The sequence below is a fragment of the Ptychodera flava genome, chromosome 22 (assembly GCF_041260155.1).
Source record: "Ptychodera flava strain L36383 chromosome 22, AS_Pfla_20210202, whole genome shotgun sequence".
Taxonomy (NCBI): domain Eukaryota; kingdom Metazoa; phylum Hemichordata; class Enteropneusta; family Ptychoderidae; genus Ptychodera; species Ptychodera flava.
The window spans coordinates 12,382,441-12,398,629 of NC_091949.1; positions in this window are offsets into that span (position 1 = coordinate 12,382,441).

Consider the following 16,189-nt stretch of genomic DNA (forward strand, 5'->3'; position numbering starts at 1 on the left):
GGCATAAGCTCTGTTTCTTACAACCTGTACGTATATATATAGTTAGACCATCGCATGGTCGATGACAAACCAGATACGAACATATTGTTCCTCCAGCACTTATGCTCTCAACATGGACATGTTCACTGTTAACGTTCGGAGTAAAGTGCACTCGAGCCGTGATACTTCGGAGAAGACTCCTTTGATTTTCATCGAGGAGAGAAAAAACAACGGGGCAAGATGCAATGGAGCCAGTCGGAGACTTCGACGAAAGTTTACGTGATAAACCAGCGAGAAAGCTTAGAGGATTGTATAATGGCTTGCCGGTAGACATATGTAATAGGAAAACATTTCCGGTAAACGGTATTGACTTCATGCAAAGTGTATATTTTGTGATCGTATACCCGGCAGTCTCCATGCACATTAAAAGCATCCTATTGAATGGCTTGTATGTAAATAAACCCGACTTGTAAAAAAAGGCAAAAGAGGAGAATTTCTCTCTAAAACAGACCAGCAAGAAGATACCTGGCGGCAGTCGCTATGCATGGCACAATGCGTAATTTTAAACGTTATGAGAATAAAATTGTATAAGACAGGTTTGGTTGTAGTCTGCTGTTATTAAGGCGGCGTTTGCTTGACAGAAGGGTGTCGCTGTTTCAACCGATGAAAGTACAGTCCTGTGCCAACTCGTTCTTGTCAGACTCGTTTCGAAGGGAGAACCGCCATTCGACATCACAACCTATTCTCTGGTGATCTAGTCTAAAGACTGACGCACTAGGTTGCACGTGGACCAATACATTAACAAAACGTGAACCTGAAAGAGTAAACGTCTTTCGACTTTCTGTTTAAAAAATGCAAGTGATTTTATTTGTTGTGTTCAGGGAAAGACGTAAGACTGACTTTGAAGACATGATTTGGTATAATTTTACAAAAATCTTTTTAAAATATTTTCGTAGTTATACATGTTGTATGCAGGCATACAGTAACCTGCCGTTCATCATGTTTCGGGAGAAAGGAAAACATTACGGTCGTTTTCACGTGATATGACAATAACACAAATATAAATCACAAGATGGCGACTTTGAAGTGCCTCGCTCAAGGCGCTTCACCAACAAAGCTTTTGTCATTCTAAGCCATCAGTATCGACTTGACAAAATCATAGAAGCATCATATGAAGAAATATCAAAATGGGTAATTCCAGGAAATTTCCAGGAAGTTTTCCAGAAGGACAATGACCGCTGTCGACTCCACTAGAATTTAACTTTAAGCTCGGGCGGCGAAGCGAGATATTTCAATTTATAGTATGCACACTGTGGTATTCTGGAAATCTCGCGAGAATATCGCTGCATGAAGCCTCTAACTAAACCGTATACGAATATGCGTTCGTTGGTGACATGTATGGGAATCGCAGCCCTGCGTTAAGTTATCAGCGAAGCCAACAGATCCTATCTTGTCACAAACACCTGTCACGGCGACCCAGAATTCTCTGATAAACCTCTCTTCATTAACAATGGATGCAACTGGTACTCGATATTCCCGCTGTGCGCAGAGGGGAACGCTATCTTCGATACGTTTGTTGAGACCGTCCCTGGCGGGAAAAGGCGACACTCCCACACACGTGCAAATGACTTGAGAGACTCTCGATGCGATATTTTCGGCGGAAAGTTGACAAATCTCATATGATGGAGCAGTTTACTTTGAAATAATACATAAAAAGTGACCTTTTCCTTCTGAGAGTCTTAAGTTGCAAAGGAAAGGAATGGCACAAATTGATTTGATCTCACTAAAATCCAGAACTCCTCATCTGATTACACGTTCAAAAATTTGGAAAGCAGGTAATCTTTCATTTGCTGAAGAAGGGAAGACTAAGAGATTTACCAGCGATTGTTTAAACTATTATGATCAATTTTAAGTCTTTTCTGCACTATTCTTGTTCCATTGTAGTCACGCGCCAAAATCCAAGAAACATGTCGGATACAAACATGGATTCTGGCACTTGTGCGGGCCGTAACTTGCCGAACTGCATTATGGGCTGCGTTAAACAGAATCCACAGGCTGAGCGAATGGCTCGATCATGCTAATGCATTGCTCATTTAATCTCAATATGCCCGTATATGGTCAAAGGGGCGTTCCTTGGTATTTAAAATGCCCATGTGAGGGCGCTGTTTTTAAAAAGCGGCCACCCGCTTAAAATCTGTGGTTGGTATAACTGTTGCAAAATTGGAACAGGTGACAGTATACCTTTAAGATTCTGAGTGATTTATAATGGACATCACATGTTGATAGTATTATGAAAAAATAAAGAGTAAACTGTATCCTCTTGCCAGAATTAAGTAATTTTAACAGTTTAAGCGAGGCGTGGGTTATATAACAATCTTTCATTTAACCGTATTTTGATTATTGATATTAGTATTTTGTGTTCTTGTATTCAGAAGGATATAGATCACTTGAACTGTCTTTTAAAGCGGGCAATGCGACTGATTTTGAATTGTGACATTGGTACCTCATCCGTTGAAATGTTTACACTTCTACGATGGTATATCCTCTATCTTATCGCTATAAGTGCAACCCAGTAGTATCTGAACACAAGGCTATTTGTGACTTGTCTCCTCCATACATCCGGGATATGATAACAGAGTACGATCAAAAAAGATCACTTAGGTCTCTTAGTAATAAAGCTCTACGAGAATCTTTGCCAGAACTGAATTATTGAAACAGCCTTTCTGAGTAATTGCTCCTAACCTGTACAACGAGTTGCTTACAGAAATAGGAAGTTGTACAGGTGTTAGAGTTATACATTTTATTGACAAAGCTTTACCGACACTTTTACTCTATGATCTGTTTGTGTTGCAAGGTTGGTGTTATTCCTGTATTTTGTCGACTTTGTATACAAGTTTTCTTTGTGTTCGACCTTGTGAATTGAAAAGAGGCGTATACATATATATTGAGGCTATCGAGTTGAAATAAAGTTGTTGATGGTGATGTGATTATATGATATTGACCAATCAGAAAACTCTTTCTATAGTCGCGAAAATGTGATCGCTATAAACCACGGATGTTTGGCGCTAAAATTGGTGACAGCAACGAGTTTGTCCGGCGCCAGGAACACCAAGATGTAAAGTGTTTCTGTTTCAGCTTGAAATCGACACTAGCTATACGCTGCTTTTCAAGCGATGTAATTATTCTTTTTAAGTTACTTTCCGACATAAAATACTACCCGTTCTTGAAAGGAGGGGTTCTTTTTACTTTCCCAGCAGTATCATTTTTAAGTGGAGGACCACCAAAAGCTTTAGAGTCGTCATTTGATTACCAATGTTTTATAGATAGCGGTGAACAGACAAGTAATGTGATGAGCAAAATTGGTGTTCCCGCGTTTGGCTACTTTTTAGATACATTGCATGGAAACACATTTTACCGTTTGATTTCATGTTACGTCTCATATTGCCTCAAGACAGATTTGAACCTTCAAGAAAGCAGGGAGATGATCAACCATTTCAGTTCCTTTCGGCCTCGATTTCTAAACGTCCCTCAAAGGGCGCCCCTCAAGTACACGAAGACATACACTGCATGGGTGACTTGCTGACCAAGTGAAGAATGTACACAACGATATATCATCAAAAGCGGTTACAAAAACTTCTTCTGGGTTAACTTCATTACTCTAAGTTACAATTTAATGTTAAAGTGTGTTTCAGAGGAGGTTATGTTTGTTTGTTTGTTTGTTTTCTTGTAAGATGTCTCCAAAAACAACAATCCAAAAAAACCAGCTTTTTCTAGTTTCCTGAGAGGTCGATGAATTATGACAAGCATTAGAATCAGGCGTATCGGGAAAACAATGACGATAACGACCATTGTTTTCAATGAATACTTCGAGAAATGTAATGGCATATTAATAATCACGCGAGAAACACGCTAATGGATTCAATAATTCACGTTAGGCAGTTAGTGAGCAAAAAACCCAATTACGGGGACATAAAGTCTGTGTCATCAATTACAGAGTCGGAGTACCGGTCAATTTGAGGTGAAATATCATTAATATGAAAGATTTACGATCTTAAATACTTTGTGTTTGTTGGTATATAATTGGAATTATATTTGATGTAGTGCTCGGTGATAAAATGTAAATATGATTTTAGATAGTTTAATTTTTATCATTGCTTTATCAAGTCTTTTGTAATTGAAAGAAAATATTAATTTTATCCGGTCTCTGGATTTTTGTTTCACAAACTAAAATAATCCTTTCCATGTCATGCAATTATCCAAACATAATTAAATAGTGTTTTGCATGCTCTGCTTTCATCCTTGTATTCTATGGAAATGTTTCAGTTTACAAGATAAAAGGAAAACCCTACGATAGTGTATTTAGTAATTATCTCAAAATGGAAACTCAGAATGCTGTTTTGTGAAATTAAATGAGATTCTTGTTAAAGATTATGGTAATGGGATATCATGGTCGATATTAAACAGTGATCGATATCATGGTATGGCCATCCTAACCATAGAATCCCTATCACAAACTACATCAAGTCGTTCCCTTTCGATAAAATCAACTTAGAAACAGGAATTGTATGTTCTAAATTATTCTTATAAAACGATTGGGAACATTTAGTAAAGCACGATAATGCAATTGAGATGCCCAGATAACTAATCGAAGAGCAAAGAGGACTTATTTATGATGCAGTCAGCATTTTGTCTTTTGCTCAATATCCAAAAAACGGTTGATCAAAAAGGCCACGGATTATTCCCACTTGTTATGCTTTTATCGTGCTTTAGCCTTTATTAGGGCGCAGTAAAGGATAGTTACCTTTTGTATGTACTTCAGAGAAAGCGGAGAAAAAGTATAAAATTGACGTCCACAATTAATTAGTGACGTCAGTGTGTGTGAGCTTATCAGTGAACAAAACATACAGTGGATATTATGAAAGAATTATTAATATCACACAACTTCAGTTTGTTTTGGTCACGACTTTGGAAATGACATTTAAATATATTAGGATTTCTCGTTCAAAATTTGCGGCATCTTGCGAAACACAGCAGTCATAGTCAGTGTTAGAATTCATGGCGAAAAAGTGGCGTTTTTATTCGTTCAGCAACTGAAACTCAAAGTTATCACTTGACATAGTCTTTTTCTGTTGTTTTTGTTTTTTAATTTCTCGATAAAGTAAGCACAAGTCAAAATAGTGTTGCATGTATTGCTATCAGTATCTGCAATGCTTCCTGCAGGCACTGAAGTTACAGAAGTTGAAGATTATTTGTGCCCTCAGAGCAAAGTTTTTGGCGCCATTGAAAAGTATATATTGTGACGACATTTGTCAAGTACAGTGTTGCTCAATAGGTCCTCCACATAAAGAGGGCGCCCTTAAAATTTAAACATAAGGGACGTGATTTTTTTTTATATTTATAATTGGATACGCGTAGGTTTTGTGCTTGTTACTTTAATCCCATGGAGTCGAGTTTAACTTCTTTAAATATTTGTAATAACATCCTCTAGCGAAGAAATCCCTGAAATATTGGCAATCAAGGTACTTTGTTGCTATTCAAGCCTACCTTGTGTCTGAGTAAAGAGAGTGAGCAATGGCTGCTGTGCTGATTCAAACGAAAATTATTTGCGTCATATCACAGTTGCTGGTGGTGAGGTACACACAAGGCGAACGCCATACTGGTTTATTAATGGAGGTACGCATGAATAACCCATTTTCTCACATTCCTGGCCACTGGGAGTGTGGGATCGACGGTGTGGGGAAAAAAATCTCACACAGCAAGGGCCTGTTGAGAAATCTGATCCCAGGTCCTCGGTGGTGTGAGATTCTATTGATTCCACATCGCATTAGCTTCCGTCAGTCTACCATTCACCGCCAATTTAAAACAAATGGTTTCACCGTCGATGATTTTGTCAACAATTTCACTACTTTCCTATCTTGTCATCTCACAGATAACTTACAACTTGTCATCGCTGGTGACTTTAACTCTCATTTTGACGACTCAAAACGTCCAAGTGCCAAAGTATCGCCACACACTTGAGTCATTTCTACATGCCATGGATCCCCGCTTCTACATATTGTGCTGGTCACACTATTGATCATGATATCATGCATACACTATTCTGACGATGACATCATCGACGATGTTCGCGCTCCATCTTTGCCCTTTCTAATCATTTCCAGTTACCGTCCTCACATTTTTAAGTGAAAAACACCCGAAAATCTGTTATTGCGAGAATCATGAAATCTTTTGTTCTCCTGACCAGTTTGCATCAGATTCAGCTTCGTCAATCTGTTTTGAGATGACTGATGAAAGTACCAGCAAAATGCAACTGTATTCGGGACACATTTGATCATCACGCTCCTACAGAGGAAAGACTAGTCACAGGCAGAAAGCCAGTTCGCTGGATTAATAATTCTTTCATCAATGCGCGAAAAATACAATGAAGGCAGAGAGATTTTGGATTATATAAAGACTGTAAGTACAGCGTCACAGATGATATCAGACTGGTGTTGTTCGCTTTGTAGAAGTTGCCAAGGAAAATCATTATCCTGATCTCGCTGACGATAGTACAGGCAATCAAAAACTGTCGTTTCAAGTCATCAGACGATAACTTGGCCATGAACACTTCTGTTCCCCTACCAAAACATGATAATGCTTTGGAACTAGCAAATCGCTTAGCTGAGTTTTTAATAGATCGTGTTAAGTGATGTTCTTTTATTTTGATATTTTACCTATTATTTCTGAACATCAACATTCAAAGCCTGCCAGTGAAAACTTGATGAATGTAAACTTGATGTTTTTAAGCCCACAACTACTGATATAATTCGTTCTTCGCCATCAACCTATTGTTGTTCAGATCCATTTCCTACAAAGAACTTTAAGAACCCTGTTCATTGTAAATGATCTTCTATCACGTATTACTGAGATTTTCAACGACTGTCTGCAGACTAGTGTGTTGTGACTGATGATTTCAAGCTCGCTATTGTTAAACCCCTTATTTAAAAACCATCTCGGAATCACGAAACTCTCAAGAACTTCCGCCCGTTTCAAATTGTCATTTTCATCGAAGATTCTAGTATGTATTGTAACTGCGAGACTAAGGACCATATTGTAAACTATTCAATGAATATGCCTAGAAACCGGGACGCAGTACTGAAACTGCGTTTTAAAGTTTACAAATACTAGTAACATTTTACTTTCCCTCAATTCTTGGTTTTACTTGACCTTTCTGCTGCATTTGATACTGTCAACCATACTTTTCTAGTAGATCGTTTAAGAGACCAATTTGGTCTTTCTGGATGGTCGAGCACTCAAGTGTTTCCGCTCATATCTTTCCAATCGAAGTCAGTGCGTTCTTATAAATTCTACTCAGTCTTTATTTTATCCACTTGATACTGGGGTACCTCAAGGATCAGTATTAGGTCCAATACTTTTTTATGACAATACTTCCCCACTAGGGATATTCGCTGCAATAGTCATGTGTGTCTTTATAGTTGTTTATGCTGACGATTCGACATTTTACACATGTCCTTCACCAGGAATAATTCCACCCGAATGATTTCAAATCTTGAAGATTGCATTTCGGATGTCAGATTTTAGATGTCTTAAAATGTTCTCAGTTTAATGATAATAAAACAGAGTTTGTAATTTTCTCCTTTCACGATCTGTCAGATAGAAATGTTACAGAAATTTGTTTTGGCGATGTTAAAATTCCCGTTCACTATCAGGCTAAGAGTCTTGTCACTATCCTTGATTTTCGCTTAATTACTCACGTCTGAGAGATCTTCCATACAGCTACTTCTCATCTACGACGCATCAAACGTGTTTGAAAATATTTATCAAGATCTGTCACAGAACAACTTGTCCATGCTTTTATCACATCTCGCATCGATTTTTGTAACTCTCTGTTGTACAGGCTTCAGAATAATTTAATTAATTAGATTCGACGTGTTCAGAACAGAGCTGCAAGAATTGTAACTCGTTCAAAAGTCACTCTCTCTACATCACTTCAGTTCTGTGCCAGTTGCATTGTTACCACTAACACAAAGAATTGTTTTTTAAGATTTCGGTCCCGACTTTTCAGTGCATTAAAAGGTTTGTGGGCTTGCTTCAAGTTATCTTTTAAATATGATCTCACTTTATGTACCCAGTCGAAATTTCAGGTCAGCAGAACAGTTAAACTTTGTTTGATGCGGTCACGTACTGTCTGACATATGTAAATCGTTCTTTTAGTATAGCAACTTGTGTATTCTGGAATAGTCATCAATTAAATATCTGGCGTCTTATTAGTCTGTCGGATTTTAAATTTTTCCTCTTGAATTCGCTTTTAATCGTTAGTATGCACCTTTTTCTGTATTTATAGATTTTTAGAGTTGTTTTAATTTCATTAGTTTTTCTGGCATTTCACTGTTATTCAGCGTCCTTTATCACATTATTATGTAGATATTGACGCTTTGAAATTATCACTATTATTATTAATTTGGCGGCAATCTTGGATTTTCATGAAAAAAACAGTGAAAGGCATATACATAGATTTTGAAGTGATTCACTTTGCTTGTGTATAGTATTTTAATACCCTTTCACAAGCCTCTTGCCTCCACTTTCAAACTGCCCCGCCCCTTCAAAATATATGCAGACACGCCCAATCCTATGTAGCCTACCTACTTAGCCTTTCATTACCCGTTTCACGTGCGATATTGTCATTTATAGATCGTTTGCCTGTCATCTGCTTGCAATGATAAACCTCTCTGGTTGGCCAATATTAGCCTTCTTTGCGGTTGCTGTGGATCAAAGCAATAATTGGCATATCGAGTCAACAAAACATCACGATACGCGAATTAATTGTTTTGTAAAATAAATTGATGATACTTTCGTGCTTCAGTTCAAAAACCCTTAAACAGATGGAGTTTTTTCCACAGTCACTTGAAATTCCATATCGATTTCTATTTGATGTTTTTCTTCTGCATAAAATTTTATGTCACCTCTGCTCATGCACAGGCAAAAATACTGATGTTGTGATCTTACAGTGGGTATTCCTTACATAGGGACACTTCTAGTCCATATTCTGCATTATTACATATTTGTCCTGACAAGTGTGCCATACAAATACTCATAGGCTAAGGGGCTTTTACTGGAAAAGTTCCCATCGAGTCTTGTCAATGTCCACTAAATACCATTGTTTCGATAACGCTCTTTACAAAAGGGAGAGGGCCAGCGGTTATACGCGGTTATAATTTCTAGAAATCGGCTGATATGTCACCCTTCTATAATAATAAACACAGTAGAGTGTGTGCTCGATACGTTTCCGTGAGGCCAAGGTCGTCCGCACTGCGCAGCCTACTCACGCAGGGATAGGGACATGTCAGTTTATTGGATGGTGAATGTTTGCGGTCATGTCGGTCGCAAGTCTTTAGAAGCTATTCTCCCGAGAGGAATGTCAATTCTTATAACGAAAAGTAATCTATCATAGTAGAGCAAAACAACCAAGGTCAAAATCATGGGCAACCAAGTTGCCAATTTCGATGCATTGTATACACAGGTGTTTTATATGTAAATGTAATATTCTAAGGCATTTTAAGCACAAAATACTACTTTGAGGGAGAGTGAAAACTATTCACAACTGCCCTTCCATTACCATTTGAATTTCTCTCATCCACCCATTACGGGTTTCTTCTTCCATAGACTCCCTAGCGGAATAAACCTGTTTCGTCTTCTCCAATTCAAAATCTCCACCGTCCGGTACACATTCCTACGGTACACCTTGTTGCTTTTTCTATGTTGCCCAGGGAGCTAACGAATATAATACCTCCCCGCTGATTATATTAAGTCATTAAAAAATTACCCTGCCCCGTTTGCTTACACTGGAAAAAACAGCCAACCATCCTCATCGCTAAGGCTCTGGTTACGGGTTTGTTAGCTACCCCTGACAAAATGGTGTATTGTTGGTTTTGTAAAGGTATAGGCCTAATAGACTATCAAAATGCGCGCATTGCAAAAGTAGATCGGGTTTGACACCAAACTCACACTCCCTCTCCCCATCGATAGTTTGAAACGACAAAATTATGATTGATTTCCACAAACGCAAAACATTCTTTAAGAGGTTGTAAAAATATGGGTTTGTTTTTCAGCTAAGACAAGGAACGGAGATATTTGGCATTCTAATATTGCTATAAAGCTTATGTTTTCCGAACATAAATACCATGCTACAAAATATGCCGTATAAAACATAAGCTTACAAATCGTCACCAGAAACCGATGTCTCCATAGAAACAAGCCTCTATGTGTATAGTCACCTGTAGAGAAATCAAAATGCTGCATTTACCTAGTTGCGTGGAGGAAAACGCAAGGGGGTTTTTCTGAACGTCTATCATCAGCGTTGTATACTGCAGGTCAAATGCGTTCATGAGCGTGATCAATTCCTGGGATTCATTGTCCTGTGCGCATGAGTTGTTCAGGATCACGAGACGTGTCACGATGTCGATTGGGGGCGCCATTCGACGAAATCGCGACACCTGCTTTGAGACGTGGTTGAAGTAAATAATACGTCTCGTGTTTATGTTCAGCGTTTCGGCAAATAATCTGGTGATCTAATCAGGTGATCTAATATTATCTAATGAACCAATGAGATATATTTTCCGGGGCAGATCAAATGGCCGTAAGTGATTATTCTGTTAAATTGGCCCGTCGACCTTCACTGAATAAAATTAAAACGACCATACTGTAGGATATCACTGCGTGATCGAAATTAGTAGCATCGGTTCCGAACTTTGAAGATGGTTTTCCTTCAAAATACCACCATGTGTTGCAAGGGATATGTAGACTGCCTCAAAAGTTTCAGGATCTATTAACCCTTTCACCACAATGGTTTGGCCCAAACTCATTGCTAGAGTCAATATTGTGATTGTGGGCGTGTTTACAGCGAATTGGGGCTAAACAGGTGAAAGTCTTAGTTTAAAAGTAAGTTGAAGGAATAAATTTCAGTAAAGTATTTCGCTTTCGTAACAATGGTGTGCGTAGTAGAGGAGTGATAGCGAAACCAGTGCAGGCCTTTGCAAGACAAATATTGGGTTTAATAACCAAATAATAATATATTTCGTCCAAGGAAGAGGTCTACGGGATTGCTCCTTGATTAATCTATACACCGTTGAATATGTGTTCAAATCTATCCGTCTTATTTACTTTACCACGACTTGAACTGATTCTACAATTCTGTGGCGCGATTCCAGTACGTTAAAAGTGACCCGGTGTGACAGTCAGGTAAATACACACAATACGACTAAAGTTGAATTCCATTCCTGACAGACGCCCTCTCACGTATTCTTGGAAAATGTGCGGAAAAAATGATAGACGATGCAGACGGAACGTGGATTCGTTCTCCGTAATCTAGTGTCGGGGACAGACGGTCATGGCATTTTATCGCAAGACTCAGAATGGTCAACTTTTTTATCAGCGGATGTCCAGACAATTTAGTACTCTCTCACAATTTTTAATCGTCTGTTGTTCACATTAATATAATGTATGGGTGGCGACATATTTTTTAGCTTTGCAAATAGTCCACCTCCGTCTGCGTTCGCTAAACTGACAACTCTACCTCGTTTGTTACCATGACAACGTGGAAAACATTTAATCTACAAAAGAATAAAAGTGTATCGCTAGAAAACGTTTGGAGATTATGCACAATTTCTGAACTGTTATTGAAATAAACTTTATGTTCTACTACAGAAATTCGTGACATATAATATGGCGATTACCAAAATACCTAAAATTCATAAAGGATATATGCGTATTTCTATAATGGTCCATGGTCATGGATGTGCCGGTTCCCAATCTATTGAACATATGCTGTATGATGTTGGCTGTTGCTGTTATCAAAGTCTATTTGAGTCATTTTAAGAAGAAATTAAAGAAATTTCACGTTTGTTACGCCATAAAAATCAATAATATGGTCCTTTGATGGGGGCACTTCTTTGTTATCAGCATGGAATGATTACCCTAAGAACATCATAATCTTTCATTAAAATGTGCAAGTGCGGACCGTGATGATTGAAATGTGTTTAAATTTGCAATCCCCATGACCTGAGGATTTAACTTTGTCGCTTTCAGACCAGATATTGCAAACTTGAGGTGATCGAGTAACATTGACATCGAGGTTAAACATTCCTTTTTAGTAAAAGACGTGTCACTAATATCCCGGCGGTTTGCACATGTTATTACGGCAGCACTCCTTCACAAACAAACACTGGGGATTGCTTTCAGCCAAACAGTTTTAAAAATCGCCGCTACGCCTGGTCGAAGGATTAGGAGTTCTACACCTCTGGACGCCGTTGGCCAGGTGATTTCTTTTGTAACGGCCTAATCTGGAAATCAACTCACCAATGACCGGATCATTCACTTGCCGAATGTTTACGAGTGTAACTCTCTGATAGTGGGAGAGAGGCCGTTGTAACAATAGGTCTGTTTTGTTGAGAACAATTGATACCGTTTCGCCTCAACCTCAGCTTCTTTTGTTATCGAGTTCTATTGTGTTCGAGTGTTGATACACACATCAGTAACGGTTACAAAGCCTGCCAAATAAACCGTTTGCGGCCGCGAACGGGAATTAACAGGTTGAGGTTCAGTCAGTTTTATCGGTTGAAGGGGCGATGTAGAAAAAAAAAACTGTTGTTCAATTTTTCTTGGAATATTTTTATTGTCACTACCTCATATATGAATTTAATATAATTTCATCTTTATGAGAGCATCGAGGGTGATATTTTTTATTTGCGATAGTTAAGCACTAGACTGTCAAGCCAGGAGATGGAATAGCTATGACGCATATGGATGAACTACGGGGAAACAATACGCAAAAGCAGCTTGAACATTCCGAAATGAGATTAGAACGACACACATTGTCAAAGCCACAAGACTACTATGGCAGCGGAATAGACTTAGGGTACGATAGCCATAAGACTCATTATGTTAAGCATAATTTTTTTATGAAATGCTCAGCATGTCGTCCATGAATACGTACAGACTTTGGTTGTGGACAGAAGTTTTTGGGTCTTGACAGCTTTGGACTGATAGATTTTGACCGTGTATACGGTTTTACTGCTGTATGCGTCTTACTATCGATAAGGTTTTACCGCAAGTGCAAGTTTTATCCACAATTCTATACACAAAGACAGCTATCTATCATAAGCGTGTGCACTCTTTGGTCGTTCTTATAGTTGCTCCCGCCTTTTCAAGGGAAAATAGTATCGCTCTACTTGTTGAGACCGTTTTGTATCAGCTGTGTCTAACAATGGTCAATGTACATCTTGGAAGTTATGATTCGGGGGTGAAGAGCACACGACACAAACTTTGACTCATCCTCTCATTCATTTTTCATTATGTTTGGATATTCCTGTAAAGGAAGCTTGTTTACTAAAACGAGATATCAAACTATGAAACCTTTGATTCTGATTAAGTGTGTTGGCTTTAAGGAAACTTCCGATTCTTCGGAAATTGTTTACAGAGAAAGTGCATGTAGAATATTACACTATGACACTGTATTGCAACCGTGGTTGAAACAAACACAAATATCACACAGCTTACCCAGAATTTTTAAAGATGTCATTTGGTTTTGATCGTTAGAGTTTAAAATTTGTCTACCCTCGGTGACATTAAATAATAGTGTTCCTGTATGACATAGTTGCTACTATGAACATCGCAATACACTTAGAAAGCGAAGGAAATACGCTGTTACCCGGTTTTTAGGAATGTGGTATGTCTGCAAATGCGATTCAGTTGACGTCACTCGCATAATGAAGACTATCCCTTCCTAATTGTTTATTGGAGACATGTCCCGCCATTCTATTTTTCGTCTCCTGCAAAAAGTGGAAGAATTTCAGACCAATTTAAAAATTGAAATTCTGAACTTATTTTGCGGTCACATCACATGCAGTGCTTTTGATTTTACTAAGAATCTATTGGCATAGAGCGAAAATTGGGATCCAGAAATCTTCATTAGAAATGCTCATTAATCATCATGGAGTAAGGCTAACGCTGACAAGGAGGTAACAATCTTACAGACACCGTGGGTACAATGGGTAACTTTGTAGTCACTGTCATTCACTGAGACCAATCAAGGTTAGTATCCAAATTGAGCCTGGAAGTTTTAACAAGCCTGCCGAAAAGAAATGTTGACATATGCAATTAGAAAGCCAACTCTGAGGCATTGCTTCTCGCTGATGTTTTACCAACACACGATTGTTGTAGCTTTGTTGAGTCTCTTTGTTGTCCATTTAGACAAGAATTGGTATCGCTTTACTGGAGTTCTATACTCACAGACAAATAATTAAGCATTTTATGTGTCGGAAAGTAGAAAACAAAGCTGCTCCCTTAGTTCTAATAAAGTCAAACATGAGTAAGTGCAATCCTTGTAAGAAAACCCTCCGGTTCTTTGACATATCTTGCAAAGTAAACCTTGACAAAAACTACGCACGAGTATGATATTGAACCTGGAATGTTGCCAATTTAAATCTGAACACAACCAGGGGTTATGTTTTTTTTGCGACAGCAGTGGTAGTTTCAAAGTGTCTCTTCGTGTTGAGAAAAGGGCTTTTTATTTCTGTCAAATACGAAGGTCAATTGGCATAAGTGAGCTCGAGTCCAGGACATACTGTATGCTGCTGTTAAGTGTCAGATACTAAGCAATATCGTTTCCAGAACCGTCACCTTGACCATAAAGAGTAGCACCGCACAAAAATATACAAAAACTATCAAATGTGTACTTAGATTTTAATAAGTCTGGTGTGATTTTCCACTCTCACCTGGCAGATGTACATATGCAAAAATGTAGTTCCGTAAGGTGTAAGATACTTCGCAGGCTTTATAATTATATCTCTATATATTTACACGACAATGACAGTATAGGCTGTCACTTTCCGTTGAGTTGGTTTTTTTCCAACTTTTTATTAGTAAAGTGTGTGACCTTTGTACCATGACAGTATGTTTCCACGGCTCCATATTTGTGAGCAAAGATCTGGTAACTTAATGTTTATATTTTTGTCACGGCAAAAAGAAAAGTGGATATATGTTTACATTCTCATATACTTATAAACGTTGCATTATTTTATTCATGATTGAACACGATTAAAATCCAATCGCTCTCATAATACATGTATGCGCGCAATCTAATAGCGGTAGAGATGTCGCTGGGTTTAACTTTAGTCAAAATATATCACCCCGAGAAATGCACCTTTCTTTGGTCGATTGTAGTTTATAAAATAACCGAGGAAAGGTTGCAGTTTAAAAGTCGTCAATTATGTCTTTGAAAGCGGTTGTCAAAATATCTGCAGAGCAAAGTGCGTGAAGTTGCAAAAAGATTCTCAGATTTATTGCTTTTGCAAACAGAGTATCCACGTGACTATCAGCTTGGAAATCCGTGGAAATCTGACGAGGTGCATGGCATGTAAGTTTGAAAAACCGTCAAATTTTGGAACGCGGAAGAAAATTATGTAGAGAATTCTTACCACCCATCCCGGTATGGGAAAAAAAATATCGCCATCAGCATGACGTATTAAGTCAGTGTCGTTTGTCACAAGGAGTATTGTTTTGTGTGTACGATTTATGTTATACAATAGTGCTGGTACGCATGCCCGACGGGGGAAGTCTTGTATCGAGTACCACTGACTGTGTTTGTAAACTGAACGCTATCATGCATGGACAACAGATCAGCGAATGGAGTGGTTCTACACAAATACTTGTCTACATTTCACAGTATTTTTACAAGTAAATTGGAATCGATCTTTTAACATGTAAAGATGTAAGCTTACAGTCAGATGGATCAGATGTTTTGTTATATTTTACTCTATACTAAAGATATTTACGTCAACCTTTGCCTTGTCTAGTCTTATGTATGTAATTCAGTCCTAAAAGTAACGACTTGATGTTGTTAAATTGGCAAACGCAGTATTGGTTTTGTTTTGAAACTCTAGTTTATGGATAGTCCGATGTGAGCATGCTCAGAAATAGTTCAGTTCTTCGACGAATTACATATACACTGTAAAGGCGTCTGCCACCTACATGTCATGCGAAAATTCAAGACGGCAAACGATCCAAGACAACTTCCAACGGGTTTGAAAATTCCCCTTCAATATTCATCGTTGCAGTTACTGAAAACATGCTTGACTTTTACCCGAAAATGCTTGTCTTAAGGGTGAAATTTTCTAAATACCAAGTTTATTGATAACTTTCAAGTTGTTTGAGA